At 49.6% G+C, this 25,376-nt stretch overlaps 1 protein-coding gene and 1 pseudogene across 3 annotated transcripts in view; one reads left to right on the top strand and one right to left on the bottom strand.

Moving 5' to 3' along the window:
• Tmtc3 (Transmembrane O-mannosyltransferase targeting cadherins 3) overlaps window positions 1-25,376 on the bottom strand; it is a 329,866-nt gene that overhangs the window by 69,014 nt on the left and 235,476 nt on the right. The window lies entirely within an intron of this gene.
• LOC146192356 (RNA polymerase-associated protein RTF1 homolog pseudogene) lies at window positions 14,960-17,050 on the top strand (annotated as a pseudogene).

Here is a 25,376-nt window from a genome sequence, read left to right as displayed (position 1 = left end):
GCTTTCTTAGGTGTGTGCTATTGGAAGGGGCTCCGTAAATCACGCATCGCCCTTTCGAGGGCATACGCAGTTTCGAACATCTCAGCCGGTAAAAACACCGTATAACCACGTTCGTACGGGACTTGTAAGTTCCTACGATCTGACCGCCACCGCCACCATGATCATCACCATCAGCCGGACTATACCCACTGCAGGGCGAAAGCCTCACCCATGTTTTCCCAACTAACTCTGTCCTGTGCTAGCTGCATCCACTCGCTAAAAAGACGCGCGGGTCAACTGTCTCATTGTGAATGATTTTTAGAAAGTCGTTCCCTTCAGAGTATCACTGCGGCCGAGGAAAAGTAAGATCACGCGAAAAAAAAGAAAAGTGACTCTAGAAAAATTCGTTCTTTTCACCCAACAGCTAACTCTAAAACATTAGCGCTACACGCTCGTAACAGTCCTAGGAGTTCTTCATTACTTCCCTAACCTTTTTCGTCAGCCAAAGAAGCGATCGCGAACGTGACGGCTGGACAGCGCACGTGCACGTGACGCAAGAGCTGCATACCATTGCCAAGCCTTAATGAAACCACGGAGAGCACACATAATTATTCGCTAGAGAAGAGAGAGAGAGAGAGAGAGAGAAATCTGCTGAAACCCTAAACAATTTGAGTTGTCCGCTTCGTGTGCGGCTGTAACGCAACGCTATTTAGTGTGTTTCGATGTAGGTAAAACGAGGCGCCCAGGTACTGCGCTGTATCAGTAAGTTACAGAACCTCATGTTGTTGAAATAATTCCGGTGCCTTCCACTACGACGTCTCTCACAGACTAAGTCGCTTTGGAACGTTAAAGGGCGGCCCAGTAGGTTTTATAATTCGACGAAGTTCAAAAGGAGGTATGTCACGGACCTAGCTGGTGGGGAATGCGAAGTCATTTTGGTTTGGTTTGGTTTGTAGGGTTTAACGTCCTAAAGCAACTCAGCCTATAAGAGACGCCGTAGTAGAGGGCTCTGGAAATTTCGACCACCTGGGGTTCTTTAACGTGCACTGACATCGCACAACACACGGATGTGATAGTGTCTGAATGGAGGATGTAATCGGGGAATAGAGTGACGCAGGGTTTCAGACTTTCCCGCAGTACACAGTACTAGGCTGGCGCCACAACAATGACGTTTTATGTATAGTCACGTTACCCTTCAAGCGAAGAAACACTAGCTTGGAGGAAGAGAACCAACGCACTGAACACACAGTTCAAGAAGCGCTGTACAGGACGACGCACGAAAGCGTACAGGCGAGAAGCCAGCACGAATATAAAAATGTGGCAAGAATGGCTTCATCATAACTTTGTCTGCACTCCTCCCAGCATTCAGAAAAAGCCCAAACTTTCTCACCGTTGTAATTTACGATTATGTCACAAATGCTAGTGCGAAACTACGTCGCACGCTGTCCATAAAAACGTCGTATACGTTCGAACGGTTTAACCGCGTCCAAAGTCGAACAACCATTCAGTTTCCTTTTAAAAATGAACTGAATAGCTTCCTGGAAAATTTCGTTTTTACCTTTAATTATTTCGTTTTCGGGTGTTTCCGGGAATAAATAACTTAAGTCGAAGCCGACATATAGCCTCAAATAAAGCCCACAGAAAAGAAAATGCGCGTGTACTGTTTGCTTTCGTCGTACACAACCTTATTTTCCGCGCCGAGCTAATAAAAGTACTGTAATTCTGGAAGACAGCAAAATTAAATCTTATTAATGCTTCGGGACAGGACGCAAAAACGTGATGGAACCGCTGCATATTTGTGGTTCAGAGACTTTATCACCAAAACGACAAGCCGGAAGAAAGCGGACTACATTTTCGAAGGTTACTCCGCCTATTACTTCAGCGAGGGCGGCTCGGCAAGCTACTCAGAATTCTCTGTGGAGCACCTTAAACCCTTACAAAACAGACAGACTTCTTGAATTTTGTGCAGTATGCAGTGATAGTCACTGCGCATGCGCCCCTCTGATTTTACAGCAAGAACTGTTGAGAGCTATATTTCGCGTTTCTGCGGCGTTGGGGTTGGCGCAACACCATGACACGATGATTCCTAAGTATGCAGAGACATCGCATCCTCTTCAAGGAGCCAAGCTGACAGTAACGACCAGAGTTGCGCGACGAGTGGCGGCACGGGAACGTCGTGCGCACTTTCTCAGGAACATAAAAAGATGATCCGGGGAACGACCCACATTGCGCGATGCAAGTGGGTTGACATTATATGCGCCCCTTTGCTTCTGTATGCGTTCTAATGCTGTCGCTTTGCACCTGCTAAGTGTAATATACGGTGAACCTTAGACGACTCCACCAAACGCACAGATTTGTAACTACTCTACGCGCACTAATCAGCCATTAATATAGTACGACCTATAAGTAGTAATACCCGTAACTATAGCACTAAAACATTCGTTAGTGCAAACTTCCACGTTGACGTTCCACACTTACTGAATAACTAGCACGCCTCCTGACGAATGCAACCTATAATTAGCACGACACCACCCTCACCACCCAGCGGACTATCGCACCTATCTATTATCATGTGACTTTAGTGCAAACACACCTACATTTATCATTTCATTCATTTCATCAGTTCTACACATACCGAACCCCCATTAGCTCTCTCTCTGTCTCTCGCTCACTCAAACGCACGCACACACGCACCCCCCCCCCCCCCCCCCCAGACACACACACAGCAACCATTCTCTGACTGCGTCTACGCCCAGCAGAACAAAACAGAGAGAGAAAAGTTCTGTACAAAATAACAACGCACAGGAGTAAAGCTGCGCGGGTTAGTGTCGACATTAAAGTGCCGCACAAGATGGCTACGAATGCGGAGGGGAGTCCGATGACGGTAAGTGAAAGCGGGCGCATGTTTTCAATTCCGTCCATGGTGTTACACTAGCATCCACTCCGCAATGAGGACTCCCGATAAAGTTTACTGCGTTATCCAGGAAGGCCTTCGCAACCGCCAATGAACGGGTGGCGGTTCGTGCAGCCGGGCGGCCGGTTTGTTTCTTTTCGCGAAGCGCCGACGCGGGCGTGCTGAGAATTCTAATGACGCGAATTTTCGTCCTTCGCAACGAGCCGCCATCGTGCGCCTAGTTCGGCTACGAAGTCTTATTTGTAATCACTTCTCGCACCTTTGGGCTTAAGTTGTACCTTTAATAATGATAAGAAATACGTCATACCAGCCTATCTGCTCCAGTACAAAACTCAAGAGGAAGCCACGAGAGCGAACAGTTAGAGCTGTGCATTTAGCCGATTTCCGCTGTGAGCAAACCGCGAGTACGGCTTAGCAGCTGGCATTCGGAGCACGTTGCTGAACCCAATCTTTGCGGTGAAGGGCATCCGGAAAGGCAACTTTGCGCCTCGCGCTCTCCTTGTACCTTTTCAACCCGAAAACCCATTCAGTGCCGAAGAGAAAAAGGGTTGGTCCCAGTTAATCCCGCCGCCGCCTCCCCTTTCTCCCGATTCGCATTTCTCGCCGAGAGGAAGACGGGACAGAGACAAAAGCGGCCGGCACAGACGCCTTCGTCGGAGGGGATCAACTTCGGCTCATCGCGCGCCGGCCCCGCCGATGTCGCGAAGAAAAGGAAGCCGCGGAACGCGCAGTCAGTACACCGAGCTTACGGAGTGTGCCCAGGGATTTGCAGGGAAAAGGAGCGCCGCCCTTCTGGCCCGTGTCCCGACGACATCCAGGGAACTCCGGAGTTCACACGGATACATTTCCCGAATGGGATGGGGAAATCCCTCGCCTCGCGAGGAACTCCGCAATTACGCGCCTTTTCTCCCCGAACTTCTCGCCGCCGCGCAGTTACGGCTCTGGCGCAGAAATCTCGCCGTCGATGACATCATCTGGATACCGAGGCAGTTCTCCGTCCCGAAGCCCGTGCTGTTCTCCAGGAGCGGCTGTGGATTATCGGATGCCATCCAGTCGTGGCTGCGATGTGCCTGCGTGTCTTCGAAGCATCTCGTTTTCCTAACGACCTTCGCGTATATAGTTTACGCCAGCCGACCCGCATTACGTGGCTCTAGCATTTGCCCAGTGGCCCGAGTCCCTCAGAAATTCGCCGTCCATGACGCTGGTACGGGTGTGTGGTTGGTACAATACATAGACTCGAAATAGCGCAGAGTTTCAATGCGGGAATGTACTTAACGGCTACTGTCACTCTTCAGGCTGGACCGCAAGAAGACTCTTAGAAGTTTGAACTGGATTCGAACCCGCGACCTTTAGGTGCCATTCTATGTAATGGCGACGCGGGGCTCTGCATGGGCCTATTGCACTGAGGTGAGCAGCCTACGCTGTCTACATGCTTATCCAGAATACGCGCTATATGATATTCGTTTCTTTATACGTTTCAGGTTTTAAGAGTCCCTTCTTTCATTTTATGGACTGTGAGAAACGTTGTTGCCCAGAGCAAGAAAAAGGATACAAAAGGGTTAGGAATTATTATATCGTTCCCGTATACAGTCGAGAGACAGCGATGAGAAGATGAAACTAATCGGCACACTGAGCTAGTCTATGCATAGTAGAAAAATCAAACGAAGAGCGACAATTTTTCTGTGATTTAGAACGTGCACAGCATCAAGGAGGTGGCTGTTCGGAGTTCCTGTACGCAGAAAATAATAATAAAACTGGAGCTTCGAGAGATTGTTACGCTTGTCCATGAAAGGATAGTAAAAGAGACTTGCGCCTTCATCGGACTCTGTCTTATATATACTGCTTCTCTGCAACCCAAGACAGACGAAGAATGAGCATCTTTCACGGTTAGCGCGTGCTTAGAAATGTGCTGCGGCAACGGTTCCATCACTTCTGTTTTTGCAGTTCGCATCTATAGCGCAAGCGTACTCTCCAACAGACTGAAAGAAGACGCTGAGCCCTGATCCGCCAGCTCGGCGCAAGAAACTATCGAACCGAAAAAAATAATACGAAATCTTCGGGAAACTGCCCATTAAAATGGGCGCCAGCGCTCATCGTTGTGCAAGAGAACAACCGGCGGAGATGCCGCACGCGTCTCTTCGTAGGTGACGGAACAACTGCAGGGGCAGACTGAGGCACTGGAGGCTTCGTCCACGATGCTGCCGGGTTTTACTGTAGCCTGCCAGTGCCGGCGTCCAATTACCGGCATGCCGGTTGACAGCATAGCAGATCGACGCGAAGAGCCAAGTTGTGTGCATGAAGCCAGGGTAGCAAAACTGTTCTCCGAGCAGCTTTGCTGACTGAAGAAACCACGGCAAAACGAAAATCGGGAGAAAAACATATTAAAAGTAAGAAAATACTCATACTCGGCTGGAACAGGCACATGCTGAAATACTGGAAGCAAACAGCAGTCAGATTGTGTCTGGTGCGAAATGCTGGCATAAAGATTTCATGGTGTGGTATGATGGTATGGTATGGTATGGTGTGGTATGGTATGGTATGATATGGTACGGTACAGTATGGCATGGTATGGTGTGGTATGGTATAGTATGGTATGGTACGGTATGGTCTGGTATGGTATGGTGTGGTATGGTATGGTATGGTACGGTATGGTATGGTACGGTGTGGTATGGTATGGTATAGTATGGTATGGTACGGTCTGGTATGGTATGGTGTGGTACGGTACGGTGTGGCACGGCCGCTCAATGGAGGCGCACTTGGGTGCGGCCCGTCGCGTCGCCCAGAAGAGCCGTATTGCGCCTAGTTCTCATCGCCACCGCTGCGGCGCCACCGCTCCGGGACGAGTCCGGGCGGAGAGCTGCGCGCAGCGGCCGTGCTTTCATTTCGGCGTCCGCGTGGTCAGCGCTTGCTCAATTTAGTATTATGAGCGGCGTTTCACACATTATGTGATGCTATGTGCAAGTTTGCTATTGATAAGGTGATAGCGGTAAGTCATCATCACTAGGCTTTTCCAAGTCATTCGTGGTCTTCCGTTTACAACGAGAACGAGGCAGTCGTGTGCTTCGCTGAGTGCGCACCCATTTTGTTGCGTTTCAACCACTGAAATAACGTATTAGATATTGCAATCTTGAAATCGGGACATGGTCTGGGGCCATTTATTCAGCGTGCACTTTTCTGGAAACTTACAATTCAGGACGTAGAGTTCAACATTATTGTTCAGCCTGTTCCTCCCTTTTCACTGGAAATAATATTCAAGTGGGTACCATCACCAAAACATACTAGCTAACACAAATTGTTGCAAAAGAAACAACACACGACAGCCAGTTCAACGACACGCCCGCAGGCTCAGGCAATTTTTTTCTCGTTTGATTATAAAGCCGCGTGATGGCCACAGAAGACACGCAAGCTTATTTTACAAGCCAAGAACTTTTCTCGAAAAAGGTTTACGTGCAAGCGTGATTTTTTCCACTGTCTAATTAATGTTGCCTGTCCAGCTGGTCAGCAGTGGTCGCATTAGTTTGGTTAGGTCCTTAGTGTGACTGCGGTCTTCTCTCTCGCAAATCAACTCCGGAAATTGCACAAAATAGGGAAGAAGGGATGAAACTAACATGTGGCATAGCTTGCTGCTTCTTATGACCTGCAGGCACTTCATCACCTTGCTAACAAAGGTGCATGGTGATTTTCAGATACCTTAGGCGTCCATCATCAATAATTTTGATAAGTCCAGGGTTTTGCAGGAATCACAAGGCACGAAGTTAATAAATGGATGGGGGCTACTAAAATAAAATTATTGACACTCTAAAGTAAGCACTAGAAGTTATTTAAACTTTGGAAATATATAAATAATGAAAACACGGGCAGGCACTGAAAACAGAATAAATAAAAATGTTTCATGAGATTCTGTAAAACTATTCGTATACTTTCTCTTCAAATGGACGTGCAAGGTAACCAGCCAAGAATGCAATCGGTGCTAACTCTATGTCAGCTGCTGGTTCACACCACACATGAATGAATCCAAGCTGACTCGAAACCTCTCTCGCAGCAGACGTGATATGGCAGTTGGCAAGGTACGACTTTCATAATCACGAATGCCAAGTTTTATAGCTGCCTATTGTTTATAGGTGCATTTGCAGACTGATGCTTGCAAGATGCCAACCTGCACAAAGCAGGGCAAAATGTGTATAATCTCAGTCGATATATATATATATATATATTTTGCTAGTGGTACCTTCAGTATTTTCTCCGAGGTGAAAACTGCAGCCCTTGCGTCAACTTTGTCGTTCTCGCCTTTGAATTGCCTTAGGCTGCTAAAAAGCGATACTATAGACCCGCTTTCAGAGCCTGCTTTAGGGTGTATCGGAAGCTGAAAATAAGATTCGGGTAAATGCAATGCACTAGTAAGGCACACAGAAGACATTGTTGTAAGATACTTGATGTGATCAAGAAGGTACTTAATTTGCGCCACTGTGGATCTGGTTGTCATGATTGTCACTTCGTACGTTTGTTTGGTTAGCCTTTGCTTCGACGTGCCTCCTTGGACCTGAATGTCTTCAATATGGCAAAGTCCAACTCTAACCAAGAGAGTCGCTCGTCATCTGACAAATAGAGCGGCTCCTCTTGGTGTCTCCATGGCTTCACTTATGCGATGTTCGGCAAGGCATACCATTTTGATGTCATCATCATAAAAATGACCGTGGCGCAGCTATCTTGAAACACATGCTTCAGGATGACACGGAGGGTTGTCCAGGAGGAAATGAAGTGTAGCTATAACAAGTGGAGAAAATAAAGCTATTGACCTGCGCACATTCATTTTTTCAAGGTTGTTTGGCTCAGCATGAGCCCGCGTGAGTAACTTAACTTGTAATGTGGGCAGTTCGGGAACACGGAGGGGACAGCTGAAGGAAGCAGGATCTTCAGTTTTAGGTTCTTCCTGTAATCGTCATCTGTGAAGTGCAGTGAGTATTCCAGTGACTTATCACTCAGCTCCCACCGGCTTCCTTTTCCGTCCTAGCCTTCCCGAGATGTGTTTTTCAGCCATGCTGCTCGACGTTTTGAATCGTACGGGAACTCATGGTAACCGATCTTTTCTTGCTTTCGTGGTGCACAGCGGCACACAGCAGTTGCCTGGCATGGTGCTGCATACGCTTAGGACGCTGTTGAGACAGGCACCGATGACACGCATGCAGAACTATCAGAACCACGCGGTTATGCTGAGTAGTCAAAACGATAACACGCGCCAACCCAGCCAGCGCGCTCCTTCCGCGTCGTCTGCTTGTCCGTGGCCGGCGTGCCGGCGGCGCTTTGTCCTGGAGTGGTGGCGCCCCCGCGGAGAATGACGGCGGAAACTGTAACTTCTCCCAATACGCGCTTCCCCAGCCATTGAGGCGCGACGCGACGGGCCGCACCAAGTGCGCCTCCATTGAGCGGCCGTGGGTGTGGTATGGTATGGTCTGGTATGGTGTGGTATGGTATGGTATGGTTTGGTATGGTGTGGTATGGTACGGTATGGTATGGACTGGTATGGTATGGTGTGGCATGGTATGGTACGGTATGGTCTGGTATGGTACGGTCTGGTATGGTGTGGTATGGTATGGTGTGGTGTGGTATGGTACGGTATGGCGTGGCATGGTATGGTATGGTACGGTATGGTCTGGTATGGTGTGGTATGGTGCGGTGTGGTATGGCACGACATGACATGTATGGTATGATGCCCTACGGAGTGGTATAATATGGTATGACGTGGTACGGTAGGGTGTGGTGCGTTTAATGTGCCTTCATGAATTCATGTGAATTCTTTGAACCAGGAAATCCGACTCACATTACAACATCCGATTACTTACTTGCAGCACAGCGAATAAAGGTAAATATCTAGCTCGTCAGCCAATCAGGAACGCGCCTCGTCGTGCGGTCGTAGCGTAGCCTGACTGCTACGTATGAAGGTACAGAGCATATCTACATACTGAACATTTCTTGGGCAGTATGAGATGCGTGCAAGCTCACGTATCAGCTAAAAGCAAGCATTTGCGGGGATTCGCTGTTCGTCATATGAGCACCTTTAGTTCAGTTTATATGCGAACAAAGACGGATCGGCAACTTCAGCTTAGTGGTGCTATTGTGTCACAAGAAAAACCACCTACATTTTTTCGCAAGCAGTGACCGCTCAAAGTACACGGACGCCTTCTGCATTTTCGCCTGAATCTAAATACGGCCAGTGCAGTGCAGCCAGCATTCTATCCCGAGTAACAGGGTCCATCAGGTAGCAGACTAAGTCACAACGGCGCAGGCAGAGCATAATTTTCACTTGTGCCGTAGGCTAGCGACAACCACAGCGGCGTGATGATGAATAACTTCATTAACACCGGTCAAAGAAAAGATGCTGCCCCTTTAAGAAGACTGCAATCCCTTGGGATTCAGCGGTGTTCAGGGCCAGATGGATCATTTTTGTTTGGTTTGGACGTCTTTGTTCTGGCTGATCATTCAAGCCTCCCAGGACTCCATATTCCTGCCTAGTTCGTTGTATTTAGGGCGCATGTCCACACCATGTGTATAATACCAGCAATTTCGTTACAGTGTTTGCACCGCGGGTCCTGTATCGCCGGATGCCATCTGCTTAGTGCGATTTGGTTGGAAAAACACCCGCCAGCCACTTTCTCCATATAAACTCTTCTTTTCTGCTTAGAATTTTGTCTCCTCGAGGCAATGTCTGTCTTTCTAATCTGTAATGATTTAGAATATCATGGTATGTTTTCAACTCTTCGCTCTGAAGGGGCTTTCTGCTCGATGAGACCGAACAAAGATTTTAACCTCAGCGCACGAAGAAAGCCTAACGAGAGCACGGGTCAGCAGATCTTAGAGCGAAAGCTCTACTACACTAAGTACAACCAGTTTTACCTGGCTCCGACTAAACGAACTTGAAACTAGACAAAAGGCAAACCAAGCCGGGTGGACTGAAAAAAAAAATGATTTATTTACAGGAAGGGAAAGGCGCGGTAACTGCCTCACTTGTTTTCTGTGGACACCGCAACCGCGCTGTATGGGGAGGGAGGAAGGTGGGAGTGAAGGTGTAAATAGAGAAAGAGGAGCCGTAGTGGAGGTCTACGGAGTAATTTCGACCACCTGGGGATCTTTAACGTGCGCTGACACCGCACAGCACACGGACGCCTCTTCGTTTCGTCTCCATCGAAACGCAGCCGCCGAGGTCGGGTTCGAACCCGGGTACTCCGGCACAGTAGCCGGGCGTCTTACCACTGCACCACCCCGGCGGGGCAAGCCGGGTGAACATCCGACCCGCGCCATAAGAGGAGAGGAAGGTGGAATCGAAAGAAGAGGTGCCGTAGTGGAAGGCTCCGGAATGATTTCGACCCCATGAGGACCGTTGTCACAACGTCACAGATCAAGCGATAGGCTTGCGATCACGTCAGCTGAACACGTGGCACTTGCAACACTCAGAAAAACTTATATAGCTACCGTTTGTCAAAACTGGGTTAGCTGCGTTGTTTAACATTTGCTTTTTTTTTTTTTTTTTAAGTCCGATTTCAGAAGCTAGGGTATAGGACCAATATCTTTAAAGAGTTAATCACAGAGCCAGTTTTAGTCTGGACGTCGTGAATTTAGACAAATTTATTGGCGGGAAAATTGATCAAAATTCAATTTTTCTCGGCGAGAAATGCCTCTACCTGCCAGGAAACAATATCACCAAAGAGAAAAGTCACAGAATTGATATTTCTAAGAAAGCACTTTCGATGTAGTTATATGCCCTTAGCCACTGGCGTTTTGCGTTTCGGCTCCATCGCAAAATAGACGCGTGGGCGGAGAAGAACACATAAAATAGGAGGCGCACTTCATGGAAGAAGGTTGGTTCACAGGAAGGGAAAGGCGCAGTATCTGTCACACTTGCTCTGTGGACACCTGAACGGCGCCGTAAGGGAAGGGAGGAAGGTGGGAGTGAAAGTGGAAAGAGAGAAAGGGGAGCCGTAGTGGAGGGCTACGGGGTAATTTCGACCACCTGGGGATTTTTAACGTGCGCTGACATCGCACAGCACACGGACGCCTCTTCGTTTCGCCTCCATCGAAACGCAGCCGCCGAGGTCGGGTTCGAACCCATGGAACTTTGGCACAGTAGTCGGGCATCTTACCACTGCGCCACCCCGGCGGGTCCGCTCTTCATGGAAGTGACAAGAATCAATTTACATAAGCGCGTGTGTACTTTCTTCGGTATGTCTTTTTTTTTTTTTCCTGTGCCATTCGAAACGGATGTATATAGCTACTTTGCGGGTCCTATCATTGCAGGTGCTTCGGAGGAAGGGCGAAGAATGCCGTCAGTAGTGCCGTAAGGGGGTTAAAACCAAACTAAAATTCCCTGCCAAAAGTGCGAGGGGCGCTTTTCAACTTTACTGCATTGTCTCCAACATTGAGGTACGAGGAGTGCCGAAGGACCACTCCTTCTTTCGACCCTTCACTAAGAGGCGCAATCTCGCCGCCGGCGACCGAAGAGCCTCCGCGCGCTGCACAGGAATGCCCAGAATGGCCAATACGCGCACAGTTCCGGACGCGGCTGCCGTCAACGCCAGCAAAGCCCACGCGCAAGGCACGACCGAGGAGCGCCCCTTTCCAGAATCCAGCGCTATCACGGCAGCGATTAGGACGGCCAACCGGGCGCTCTCCGCGTTAATTCAACGGATCCCCCGAGGAAGGCCACGCCGTATTGAAGCGAATTCGTCGTCTCGAGCAGAACTTTAGGGGCCCTCCTTTATATGTATGACTCTCTGCGATGCACCCAGTGTTCCTTACGCCTCTTTCATTCTTTTCTTTTTGGGCCGCGTCTGCGGCTTCCAGCAGGGAGGAGACATCATTAGGAGGAGCGCCCAGTTTCAAACCCCCCTCCCCTTATGTGCCACGAGCAAAGTAAGAAAAAAGGCAACGGCGGGGTCGGTCGCGGCGGTGGCTCCAGCAACAGCAGCAGCGAACGAGACCTCGACTCCTCGGCGCTCATTTATCCGGCAGCTATTCCTTATAGGCTTGCCTTTTTTGGGGGCCCCGTCGGGGCGGCACGGGACTGGAGCGCGGTTGCCAGTGGAGCTCGGCGCCCAATCGTCTCAATTACTTTGGACGGCGTAATCCTCCCTCTAACAAGGCCAGCCATGCACGTCCGGCGGTATATACTACATCTGTCGGAGCCGGCACGGCACGAACCTCCGCGCCATCTCGGCGTAACACTTGGGTCGCGCGACCCCTTCTCCCTTTCCAACCTTCGTCTCCATACTTTCCGAGAGCTCGGTCTACCTTTTTTCTTTTTTCTTTTTGGGCAACAATGTGGCAAGTCGGTGAGGAGGAAAGAAGAAGAGAACAAAGCGAGGCAACGAGGCGGTTCCTTGAAACTGCAAATCTCAGAGAGCGGCGAGAGAGTGAGACAAAGAGTTGCCATCGGGGCGAACTCGAAGTTCTGCGGCTTCCTGGCCGAGCCGGCCGAGAAGCGGGATAACGTGGGAATGAACAAACCCTTTCCGGAAGATAGTAGCCGAGAGGAAACCGCTCTTATTGCCACTCGCGCAGAAGAGATTTCGCACCGCGTCACCAACGCCGAGGAAGCAGAGCACAGTATATATAGTGACCTCTAGACCCTCTAACAATTAAGTGGCACGCAAAAAAGAAAAAAAAAAAGGATGTTGAACGCGATAGCGGTTACAGGTTCGGTTAATGAATAAGACATAATATGTCAATTGCAAATCCGAAATGTCGATCATTAAGCAAGGATATCGATTACATATTACAATTACTGATTACGACTTACGATCGCCACTAAATGAACAGGTCACACTGAACGGCATGATACGCCTCTACACTTCGTCCTATTTGTTGCCACCTTTTTGTTTTTTGTTTCAGGATCCTGGAATTATTTCCGACCACCGCATGAGAGACGCTGGATGGCGACTGCGACGCTGGCTTTTTCCGCCTCACGGGCTCCTTACAGCTGTCGCGTAAAAAGCAAATTGAGAAGTAATGCGACAATTCATGGCAAATAAAATAACTTCAAGAGGCCTATTTAAAGAGAGTACAAAACAATAAGTTCCAATGCAATTCGTCTTCAGGAAACTTCGCTTCATCGCGGCATGCATATATAATCGTAAGCGCAGCTTTCTCGATCTAGAAATTCCAAATGTGGCGTCATTTCTCGAAAAAAAAAAATATTTCTCTTTTCCTTGCTTTACATGGGCTACAATACCTTAAACCTTAAACGGACATTTTACAACTCGCGAAGACCAGAAAAATTCTGGTAGATCTCACACGTGGCAGTAATAACGAGGCCAGAGCTGTCGGGTCAGGCAGCAGTTGTAAACTGCATTGTTTCATTTCGACTAACGACCCATGACGCGACGCAGAAAACTTCTCTCGGCCAGCGCACACGTTACGACGAGTAGACACGCCCAGTTCTGCAGCCAAAGTGGCGCATGCGCATTCCAGGCGGCACTTGACGAGATAGGCGACAGCGCCGCGGGCGGGCAGGAGGTGAAGGGTGGGTGGTCCTGGCCCTGATGGGGCTGATTGATTTATACGAACGGAAAGGCGCAGTAACTGTCTCACTTGTTTTCTGTGGGCACCTCAGCCACACCGTAAGGGATGCGAGGAATGTGGAAGTGAAAGTGGAAAGGAAGAAAGAGGAGCCGTAGTGGAGGGCTACGGAGTAATTTCGACCACCTGGGGATCTCTAACGTGCGCTGACATCGCAAAGCACGCGCACGCCGCTTCATTTCGCCTCCATCGAAACGCAGCCGCCGAGGTCGGGTTCGAACCCGGGTACTCCGGCACAGTAGTCGGGCGTCTTACCACTGCACCACCCTGGCGGGGCTGCCCAGATCGGGCTGGGACAGGTAGGTCAACGCTGCTTGCGGCGGGGGTTAGCCTGCCACCGATGTTTATCTCTTGTAGGCCGTCATTGCACCCGTCACTGCTTCGGTGGTGGACGACGGCTGTTGTTGCGGCGCGCGTCTTTCTCTCCCCTCTTTCTTTCTCTATTTTCTCTTCTGTCCGCACGAGGCAGCGGAGGTGGCTCAGCTACAGAGCTAGTAGCAAGCCCGTGCATTTTCTTTTCCTTCTTCCTACAGCCACCACCCACATCAACAACAGCGCCGCAAGAGTTGCCGTCATTAGAGAATGCGCACGCCGGCGGCCAAAGCCCCGGTCTCAAGGCGTCGAGCATCAGTATGGCATGTTTAGTTTGGTTTGGTTCGTGTGGTTCAACGTCCTAAAGCGACTTAGGCTATGAGAGACGCCGTAGTGGAGGACTCCGAAAATTTCGACCATCTGGGGTTCTTTAACGTGCACTGAAATCGCATAGCCAGCGTACGGGCGCCTAGCTTTTCGTCTCCATCTAGAAGTGCCCGCCGAGGCCGGTATTCGATCCCGGATCCTTGGGCATAGTAGTGCAGCGCCGTAACCACTGCACTGCACCACCACAGCGGCAGGGCTCAACATGGCATGTGACCACTGGGCTGCGCAAAACCAAGAAAACGCAGCCATATGTTCAGTTACACCGATACTAAACGCATTTTATACTTGAGGTTAATTTCTTCTTACAAAATAAAATTTCCGACAAGCGATAAATATTTCGCGCGAAACTAAATCGTTTCTTGCTCATTTTTTCGCAAAGGGCAAAATATGGCGCCTTCGACTAAAAAACTCCTTACGATACAAGATTTTTTTTTTTTTTCACATTTCTACATACTGTGAGAACTTGTCAACTTCATCCACATCTGTGTTTACTCATCATCACCTTTCATGTGATGAAACTTCATCCTCTTTTGTGAATCATAATCATCAACGTTCGTTCCTCGACGCCATTGTTGGCTGTGTCATCGCTCGGTCTCCAAGCTGACAAGTTCTCACAGTATATAGAAATCACTGAAGAAACGATCGCCCGGACCAAGTTGTTGAAGCACGGATATTCTCCGTTTGGTTCAGTGAGTGCTTGTAGCGGCAGTGCATTGGTGCCAAGCCGGAGAACATCGCCCAGGCGCGTGAGTCCGCGAAAGACTGACTCTCGTCGTCAAGGTAGGCTAGCCCTGCAGCATGAAGCGTAAGAAGCGGGTTGTGTCGGAGTCCAGTAGCGGGGAAAGTGACAGCCCTGAAGATTTGGACGGCGAGCTGCTCCTGCTCGCCAAGAAGATAAGATCCGAGTCCGAGAGCTCTCCACAGAAGTCGCAGCCCGAGGAGAGCTCTAAGCTGGGCGCGGCCGCATACAGCGACTCGGAGACGTCCGAGAGCGACGACGACTGGACCGTTGATGGAAAGGGAGGCACCAAAGCTCGTAAAGGCAAGCTGCCGAAGAAAACGGTTCGCAAGAACCGCTCGACACGTAGCGATGCCGAAAACAAAAGCAGCGCATCGTCCTCATCCGTCCCCGAAGGGGGCAAAGTCTCGGACTCTGGCGGCGGTTCCTCGGCACCTGCCGGCGGCCGTGGCAGCGATGACGATACCGAAGAGGAGGAATTTGACGATGGCTACGACGAGAACCTTATGGGTGACGAGGAGGACCAGTTACGCCTGGCGCAGATGACCGAGAAAGAACGTGAGCAGGAACTGTTTAATCGCATCGAGAAGAGAGAGGTGCTTAAGACGCGCTTCGAGATCAATAAGAAGCTGAGGCTTGCCAAGCGCAACGTGCAGAAGCGGAAAGCCAAGAAGGAAGAAGGCAGTTCCATCAGCAGTAAGGGTGGAGAAGGCGTGTCGGCCAGCTCAAGATGTAAAGAGAGGCGTCGCATGGTCGAGGAGCGAAAGGACAAGCTCGGCAAGAAGGCACAAGCCATCAAGGATCTCAAAGCCGAGCGCGAGAAAAAGCGAAAGCAGCTCCAGGAACAACTGCAGAAGGAGGAACAGAAGAAACGGAAATCCCAGGACGACGAGGAGTTTCAAGCTCAGACATCCAAGAAGCTCAAGGCAAGTGACATTTATTCGGACGATGATGATGATGCCTCTGGCAGGAATGATGACCAACATGATGATAAAGCTAGAGGTGACACATCAGAATGCCACCGCTCATCCTCTTCATCCACTGACGAGGAAGAAGCCAAGCCGCAAATAGCCGCCACAAAAGAAGAAATTAGCAAGATACGGTTGTCGCGTCACAAGCTTGAACGCTGGGTGCATGCGCCATTTTTTGCTAAAACAGTAATTGGTTGCTTTGTGCGTATTGGCATTGGCTCGTACAATGGTCGCGCTGTGTACAGAGTGGCACAGATCACGGATGTGGTTGAGACTGCAAAAGTGTACTCCCTGGGACGTGCTCGCACAAACAAGGCGCTACGGCTGAAGCACGGTAAACAGGAGAGGGTCTTTAGACTTGAGTTTGTTTCCAACCAAGACTTCTGCGACTCGGAGTTCCAGAAGTGGAGGGAACTGATGACACTCGAGGGGGTCTTATTTCCCACTATGGAAGAGGTGGCAAGGAAAGCAAAGGACATCCAGGATGCTCTCAATTACCAGTACAAGGAGTCGGATGTAGAGATCATTGTGAGTGAGAAACAGCGCTTCCAGCAAAATCCACACAACTATGCTGTCCGAAAGACCCAGCTCATGAAGCAGAAAGAAATGGCAGACCAGAAGGGAGACCACGGAGAATCACAAAGGCTATCAGGAGAGTTAGAGCAGCTTGAGGAGCGTGCTCGGGAGCTGGACAAGCAACGTACGAGTACAATCAGTGCCATCAGCTACATAAACGAGCGCAATCGGCTGAAGAACATTGTGCAAATTGAGCGCGCCATTCTGGAAGAGGCCAGACTAAACAAGGACAAGGCTGACGACCCTTTCACAAGGCGAAAGTGTGCTCCAAGTCTGGTCACTAAGACACGGACAGCGGACCCCAAGTCTGTGGCACCACCGCCACCAGCACCCGAGAAGAAACCAGAGCAACCGGTGGTCACCGCAGCTCCAGTTGAATCTGTGCGCAAGCAGCAGAACCAGCAGCCACATCGGAATGAGGAGGACATGTTTTCAGCACATGACTTTGACATCAAAATGGACCTGGACACCTCGGTCTCCACAGCGCCTTCGGCCGTGCCAAGGCCATCAATGGGTGCAAGGCCACCAACGAGTGCAAGGCCAGCACTTCCGAAACGCTCCCTGAACCTGGAGGAATACAAGAAGCTGCGGGGTCTCATATGACCTCTCGCGACCGCTGTCTTTTGGAAGAGCAGCGACTTATTGCAAGTGTATTAGTGCAGTCCGTCCAAGCACTCTCCACAGAGAGCAATGTAAGCGATCATCTTGATCTTAAGTGCGGAGGTTTTTTTGGTGCATTTCGGCGTATGGTGCATTGCTTACGCTCAATGTACAAGGCTTTTTTTTTTTAGCCGCATATTTATGGGTAGCATCTGCTAAAAGCAGTTGCTTCTAACATGCCATGGTGACTTTAAAATAGCATTGTTGCGTGCAAACTTGGAAGGAATAAATTCCTGCAATATTGCGAGAGTGCCGAAGTCAGATTCAGAGCCGTGTTATTTTAATTATCTGCTGTTTTCGTTTTTTGTTGCTGACAGCTACTTGAAAGCAACACGTTCTTGTGCTGTTTGAGAAAAAAAAAATAGAACTTCCGCGGTGAACTATCGCGTAGGCGTAATTCCGTCTCCTCAACGGTACGGTCCCGCAATTTCTTTCTCCTCATTGGCTGCCTCTCAGCGGGTTAAACGGCGATTGTTACCGTGAGGTGTCTCTGCACGCAACCTAAAGCTACATACACTCACTAAAGGCAGAAAATTATTACGGTGAAAATAATTAACCAGTGTAACCGTTGTCATGCTGTCACCTCGTGGCTCTGCTTCCGGTTAGTTTTGCAGCTATTAAGAATTAAAAATATCACATGATGCAACCTTAAAGGGGACATCCCCGAGAAATATAGTGGTAGCATATTTTAATATTGTCATTTTAAAAAATCAGAAAAAAGTGCAAATACAGGATTCGAACATATGTTTTATTTGCTCAGTGCTCGGGTATGTAGTGTTTATCTCAGACTTTTTTCCTAATAATAATAATAATTGGTTCACAGGAAGGGAAAGGCGCAGTATCTGTCACTCCTCCTCTGTGGACACCTCAACCGCGCCGTAAGGGAAGGGAGGAAGGTGGGAGTGAAAGTGGAAAGAGAGAAAGAGGAGCCGTAGTGGAGGGCTACGGAGTAATTTCGAACACCTGGGGATCTTTAACGTGCGCTGACATCGTACAGCACACGGACGCCACTTCGTTTCGCCTCCATCGAAACGCAGCCGCCGTGTCGGGTTCGAACCCGTGAACTCCGGCACAGTAGTCGGGCGGCGGTGCATTTTTTTTTCTTTATTTCCTGTTAATGAAACTTACAGTGGGGCAAAGTCAAAGTACAATACCACGAAGAGCTCCAGCAAAAGTAAGGCTTGAAAAAGTGTCAAAACAGCTTTAGGTTTGCCAGTTCGCTCAAAACTGGCATCCATTCATATTTGTCACTGCGCGCATTATAGATGGCGATCAGGTTGTTGACACTTTCAATGAAATACCCCCTCGCGGAGCGAGCATCCACGTCCGCGTGTCTCACAGCCATTCTCGTTTTCCATACTCTATGGAGGCAAAGCAATATGAATAAGTCAGTTCGCAGATAATTTTTACTATTGGACCCATTTTCGGCCTCAGAGCTTGCTTCCTCAACCGCCTGTCAGCATCATCAGTTCACCCGAAACAGTGAAGACCGCGATCCCATAATTTTGTCATTCATGCGAATTACGTTGCTGCATACCTCACTCAAACTGGTCTGGTCTGGCCCTTTGGTCCCGCTCTGTGTGGGACCCAAACCATCATCGGTTACTTTTCGTTGATCTGTCGCCAATTCTCCTAAAGGGCCTGTCACACTCTCACGACATGACGCCGATTTGGTCTGCCAACAGCGCGTCTTCCTGATGTCTGCGTCTATGTCACACTGCGCCGACGGAAACAGTCGGCGGACAGTCGGTGTCGGCGGCGCGTCGCTCGCATGACGGCTGTCGGCCGACGGTCGCCCAACTCCTACGCCACACTATCGAGACAACGTGCGAAACCTCGCTACCGACTAAGCCCACTCATTCTTACTCTCTTCTCGTGTCATTATACCGTTCCTTTTCTTAATCCTTTTATTTTTCTGCCATGCGAAGTTCTCCTTTCTGAAGCTACTCCCTATCTTATTTTACTTTTTTTTCTCATAACTGCTATGTTAAGGAACGCTTACGTTTAATTATATTTCATATATCGACCATACCAAAACAAGCGCCTCAACAGTCGTGATTATGCATGGCCGAGACTGAATAGCGCCCAGTATTTTACGGCTCTGGTTGCCGGATCAGAACGTCAGTAGTAGAAAAACAAAAGCTGTCCACGGCGAATAAAAGACAGTGCATATTAAAAGCTGGAAAAAAAAAAAAACTCTACCGCCTGCACTCTGTGCAGGATCGAACTTACTAGCCACTGCACCACAAAAGTGAGACCTAGCTAGTACTTTCAGAGGTAAAGATATGGTTTTAGCTGATATACCGTCTTGCGGTGTGAAAGTCGCAAAGGCAGTAGAACGTTTCTCGCTTAACCGTAGACTGTCCAGCTTGCTGAGTTTGAATCATGCTGTGTAGTTCAGTAGCAGGTAAAACCTTCGGCGGATTTCTTCACAGGGCCGGCCGCGGAACCACGGCTGCTGTTGGTTCTGTTGTAAAGTTCAAACGCAAGTTCTGCACTTTTTGCGCATATAATTCTCGAAACACATTGAATTATGGAACAAAACTTTATTGCGTGATGCGTAACGTAGCGTTGAAATTTGTTTGAGAAGTAGCGACGCAGCGGCTAGACGTTATCAACGATCGAAGTGCTGTAGGATCGCAAGCTCTAGGCAGGCTTCAGAAAAATAATCGCTTTTTTTTCATCATTTCTTTGTCACGTACTGTGTTCATTTTGCACAATTCTGTGCAGTTCGGAAACGCGGAACGGTTGCTCACGGTCTCGACGCGCGCCGCAAATCTATGCGCCCCGAATTCACTTGCCCCAAACACATGCCGTTGATACTCCACACGCATTCAGCGGCCCTGAGTATTTTGGCGGCTCACGCTTGCGTTTTGGTCAGGATATATGCATCAATACTATTCTTTACGTATATTAGTGCAGAAAAGTATTCGCCGTCGACGTGGTGTACAGAGTCGGCTTCGCGCTTCGAGAAAGTTTTTGCTCGGCGGCCGAACTCTCGAAGACTCGGACGCCGACAGTCGGCAGACTGGTTTTCTCGGTGTCGCCGGCCTCAAAGCCTGTCACACTGGGAAGACATTTGGATTTTGGTGGGTTTTCTGCTGCTCCAAGCACCTTCACTCTAAAGAACATTACCAATAACTATAGTGGACTAGAAATCTTTCTAGTTCAGTGCACCGGCAACTTAAGTCACAACTTCACTGAATAAGAACTCAATCTTTTAGTTCTTGTAACAAACCTATAGTGCGCGCGCTGCCTACTTGTTTCATATCATGCTCGATAAAAACGATGTTTGATGTCTGTTTCATCGTACAGACGTACAGACAAGGTCATTCACAGGTTGATAAATACATGAAGGCCCGTAAGAATGCTCTCATTTTGTTCTTCTTGCTCTATAAGAGAGGTGTATGAGCGTAAATGCAACGTTCTCCACGATCGCTTGCAGCGAAATTTGTACGATCTGCTAAGAATTTTTAATATACTTGGAAACTTCTTATTCACCCCTCATAGCCGATTCCACTTTTGGACATAAAACTCTGTGTACCATATATACCATACTTAAATATATACGGCTTGATCAGAGCTACGTGTACGTGGATCTTTAATTTGTTCGTCAAAATCATATGACCTTCAAAAAGAAAGTTTAATAATCAACGCTGTGTGACTTTTGCCAGATCCTAGCGATGTTTACTCGCTTTTTAGGGCCGGGGATGAAGAGTCACTCGTTGAAACTCACGAAAGTGATATAGGAGAAAAGCTGCTTCATAAGTTCAGGCCTGTTTCGGCAATATCGCGCTGGAGCGACCACTCAAAGTAAAAGCAGTTACCTTCGCAGCAGCTTTTGTGTCCTTTCTTGTACGAAACAGTGCCCGTGCATATATGGACGGGCACAGGTGAATGAAACTCTCAGCGCGGCTTCTTATGACTTGGTATAGTGAATACAACAAAACGTGCACGAGCCGCAGGCGTTTGTTATTGCGCTCTTCGCCGTGCGGCCGAAAAAGACGTCGCGACAATTAATAGTTGCAAACTAACTGATCAAGTTCCAATGCAGAAGTGCAACGCACGTTCGCCGAGAAGGTAGGCAATCAATCGCCGAAGGGTCTACTTGTCGCGCTCAACGCCGCTGCTCTTCACTCTCAACTTTATCCGACCGCAAGAAACATGTGAAAAAAGGCGCTATTTTCTTTTTTCGTGCCTTGTGGCGCAACCAACCGCACCACAGCTTGGAGGCATATCGGGAATTACGCCCGAAAGCACAGCAACCACCGCGCATCCAATGCAGACGACCCAAGCCTTTTTGTCTACACCACGAAAGTCACTGCTGTCGCCAGCGCGCCGCACGTCCACTGACATCAGGGACTGACGCTTGTCTATACTTCGTCTCACAAGCTATCTGCAGCACACCGAAAAACAGTGGTGCACTCCGGTCTAATCAGGATCGCGCGCACTACAATACGCAATTGCGCTCCTACGCGCCTTTCGCCCCCCAAATTGGCGGGCATGACAGTAGGAGCACAATTCTCTATTATAGTGCGCAGGGGGCGAGAGGCACTTCGGATCATAATTGCAAGGGCTCCTCTACCTTTCGCAGCGCTGCAGATATCTTGTGAGACGAAGTATAGACTAGGTTCGTCCTTTCCCTTGGAGAGTACATTTAACAGGCATATGCACTGCGTCAATCAAAACTCGTTTCAAAACCCGACTGCTTCAATTACGAAATATTTCTGGGTTTATAACTTTTCTTGCCCACGCTCAAAATTCATCCGCAATCGATCTATCTCCTACTCTGCACATATAGCTTCCATCACATATTCAGTCACCCATCTCCCGGGAACCGATTTGTTTAAAATTTTAATCTGCCAAAGTTGCACCAAATGTTTTTGCGGAATACGCTTTTCAGCGTCTCTCAGCTGACGCCATGTGTCTCGGCCTATCCCCCCCCTCCCCCCCTCTGTCACCAGTGGGTATGCCCAATCGACCTCTCGAGGATTACCACAGCACTAAGCTGGGTGTAGATAAATCACCAGAGCGCTAGTCATGACCTGCTTACTATGAATACAAAGACGCAACAAAAATACCTCGCGGTGTCGATCTCCTACACGCGTCAGGTCCGACGTAGAACTATAGATTCAATCGCAAACACTGGACGACATTCCGAACTCGTCTCGCACGGAGCACTGCAGATCCCCAAAACAGGCATCGGCTCCGGCAGTAGATGGTTGCCCTGTCACGCGACGAGACTTAACTATACACACATTTTTTTCCAGCATCACCTCATGCTACACGGTGACTTGGCGGGCACGTGTGAGCGTCCTGGTACTCCCCTGATGGGGCTGGGACAGGTAGGTCACCGACGAATTTTTATCTGTTGTAGGCCGTCATTGCACCCGCCACCGCTTCGGTGGGGGACGACGGCTGGTTTTTGCGGCGCGCGTCTTTCCATCTTCCTTTGCTTTCTCCTCTATTCGGGTGTAGTGGTAAGACGCCCGACTACTGTGCCGGAGTACCCGGGTTCGAACCCGACCTCGGCGGCTGCGTTTCGATGGAGGCGAAACGAAGAGGCGTCGTGTGCTGTGCGATGTCAGCGCACGTTAAATATCCCCAGGTGGTCGAAATTACTCCGTAGCTTTCCACTACGGTTCCTCTTTCTCTTTTTCCACTTTCACTCCCATCTTCCTTCCTTCCCTTACGGCGCGGTTGCGGTGTCCACAGAAAAACAAGTGAGACAGTTACCGCGCCTTTCCCTTCCTATAAATAAATCAGTTTAAATCAGTTTTCTGTCCGAACGCGGCAGCGGAGGTGGCTCAGCCAGTAGCAGGCCCGTGCATTTTATTTTCGTGCTTCCTACAGCCACAACAACAACAACGTGTGCCAAGCTTTGTCGACCGGCTTCCAGCATTGTTTTTGGTGCCGTCGCTTCGCATCGTCACTAAGTACTTGAGGCGCCGTCGGTGGCTTCACGTTGTCTTGCAAGAAAAGTTAATGCTTCACCATGGGTGGTGGTCTTTGCGAGGCCCGATCTCGTTTTAGATGACGAATACCCAAAGTTCGATACGGCATAGCGGTGCATCGACAGATCGCCCGCTCGGCGAGCGAGCACCATCCCTAAGGTGAGACGGATACATCGTGAAGTCTGAGCGCGGTATCTAAAGAGCGCTTAGAATTTATATTTCATGCATAAAGAAAGTACGCAAGCAAGCCAATGTATAGAGCGGAGACACACATAGAAAATGCAGTCTACAAAACTCACTTTCTCCATGCATTCACTGCGCGCGTTTACTCTTCAAAGCAGAGTGTTTAACAAAAAACTCTGCAGGGTTATATGAAGTTATACTTAATAATCGTTTCAACGACAGCCGATAAACAAGGCCGTATTTTCGAGCTCCGGCAAAATGAGCCGGCGCACGGTTCGGCAGTTCAGCGACAATGCCGCGGACGTTCGAGGCGGCGGGGAGTTGTTAAGAAGAGCGCGCGAAATGATTTCGCGGGCACCGCTTCTGAGCGAGAAACGCAGAGCGAAATGGAGGAGGCAATGAGGGAGGCTTTATGGGAGAATGTGAAAAATGTTCCCGCCTCACCATAATGGCCGCTCCCGGCGCCACGCTGCAGGCCGGCGCATCGCGGCGGATTAAGGCGCGCGCCGTCAAGCCCCGAAAGATGCTTTCTAGCGGGCAGCGCGGGCGTCTTAGCAGAGCTCGCTTCGACACGGGGCACTCTTTCGCAGGGCTTCGTCGATACCGGTGCTGGGCCACGAACGGGCACAAAGCAGCCCAGAAAACAGCGCTCCAAGGATAGATGGCGCGAACAGCGGCAATTAATAGCCACCGACGCCCGAGGCTGCATGCGCCAGGCGAGGCACTGCGGGGTAATGAAAAAAGGCTTCTGCTAAAATTAATTTCTTGTCGCGCGCCGTTCGCTGGCGCCACATATACATATAGGGGCGCATTTCATCACCCGGCCGTATCGCGCACGGAGTGACAGGGACGCGCAGTTATCGCCGTCCCAGCAGACGCGGGGTCCGAGGTCTTCCAGCCTGCCCGAAGAGGCATGAACAGCATAAATCTCATTTACTCGACATGGCGCAATACGCGAGCGGTGGTCATTGCGGCATGCAATGGCATGATCTGGTCCGGTACTTTTACCCCTCGAAGCGCTAGTTCCTTAGTAAGGGAAGCAAAAAGCGTAACCTATCATAAACTGACATCACCGTTATAGCGATGGGGGTTGCAGAGCTTTTCGCGACTCTACGCGAGTATGTAGTTCCCGTGGCGTCATTCCGGCACCAAAACTAAAGCGGGAAAAGAGGATGGGGAGCCTCTTCCCTTCGTTTCTCGCCCCATTAGTTTCCCAAGCGTATACAATGAGATCGATGGCCCCTACTATTTTGGAAACGGCGGTTTATAAGTATCCTTTTTCACTGTTGGTCCAACCCGGTTGAGATTTATTGATTTATTTATAGGAAGGGAAAGGCGCGGTAACTGTCTCACTTGTTTTCTGTGGACTCTTCAACCGCGCCGTAAGGGAAGGGAGGAAGATGGGAGTGAAAGTGGAAAGAGAGAAAGAGGAGCCGTAGTGGAGGGTTACGGAGTAATTTCGACCACCTGGGGATCTTTAACGTGCGCTGACATCGCACAGCACACGAAAGCCTCTTCGCTTCGCCTCCATCGAAACGCAGCCGCCGAGGTCGGGTTCGAACCCGGGTACTCCCAACCAACCCGGTTGAGAAGCAACCGAGAGAGACAGAGAGAGCGAGAGAGAGAGAGAGCGAGAGGACGTGTGCGTGCGTGCGTGCGTGCGTGCGTGTGTGTGTGTGTGTGTGTGTGTGTGTGTGTGTGTGTGTGTGTGTGTGTGTGTGTGTGTGTGTGTGTGTGTGTGTGTGTGTGTGTGTGTGTGTGTGTGTGTGTGTGTGTGTGTGTGTGTGTGTGTGTGTGTGTGTGTGTGTGTGTGTGTGTGTGTGTGTGTGTGTGTGTGTGTGTGTGTGTGTGTGTGTGTTTGTGTGTGTGTGTGTGTGTGTGCGTGTGTGATTAATTGCAGTAAGACCAGCCGCCACTCGGTGCGATACGATAAAGATCGCCCGTTTTAGACAGCAGGCCGAAAGCACGCGAAGCGTTCGTAAGAGTATACAGATATCTTGCCTGCTACAGTAGGCGCGAGCATGATTGCCCGAAGCCACTAGTGGCGGCTTCATTTCACGGGGACACGTTATACAAAATAGGAGCCCCCATTTACCTCTGTAAAACATGTCAAACCTCGCCTCACCAGCCCT

The sequence above is a fragment of the Amblyomma maculatum genome, chromosome 4, assembly GCF_055883805.1.
Source record: "Amblyomma maculatum isolate TAMU_Amacu chromosome 4, ASM5588380v1, whole genome shotgun sequence".
Classification (NCBI taxonomy): domain Eukaryota; kingdom Metazoa; phylum Arthropoda; class Arachnida; order Ixodida; family Ixodidae; genus Amblyomma; species Amblyomma maculatum.
This window is presented reverse-complemented; position numbering and strand designations above follow the sequence as displayed.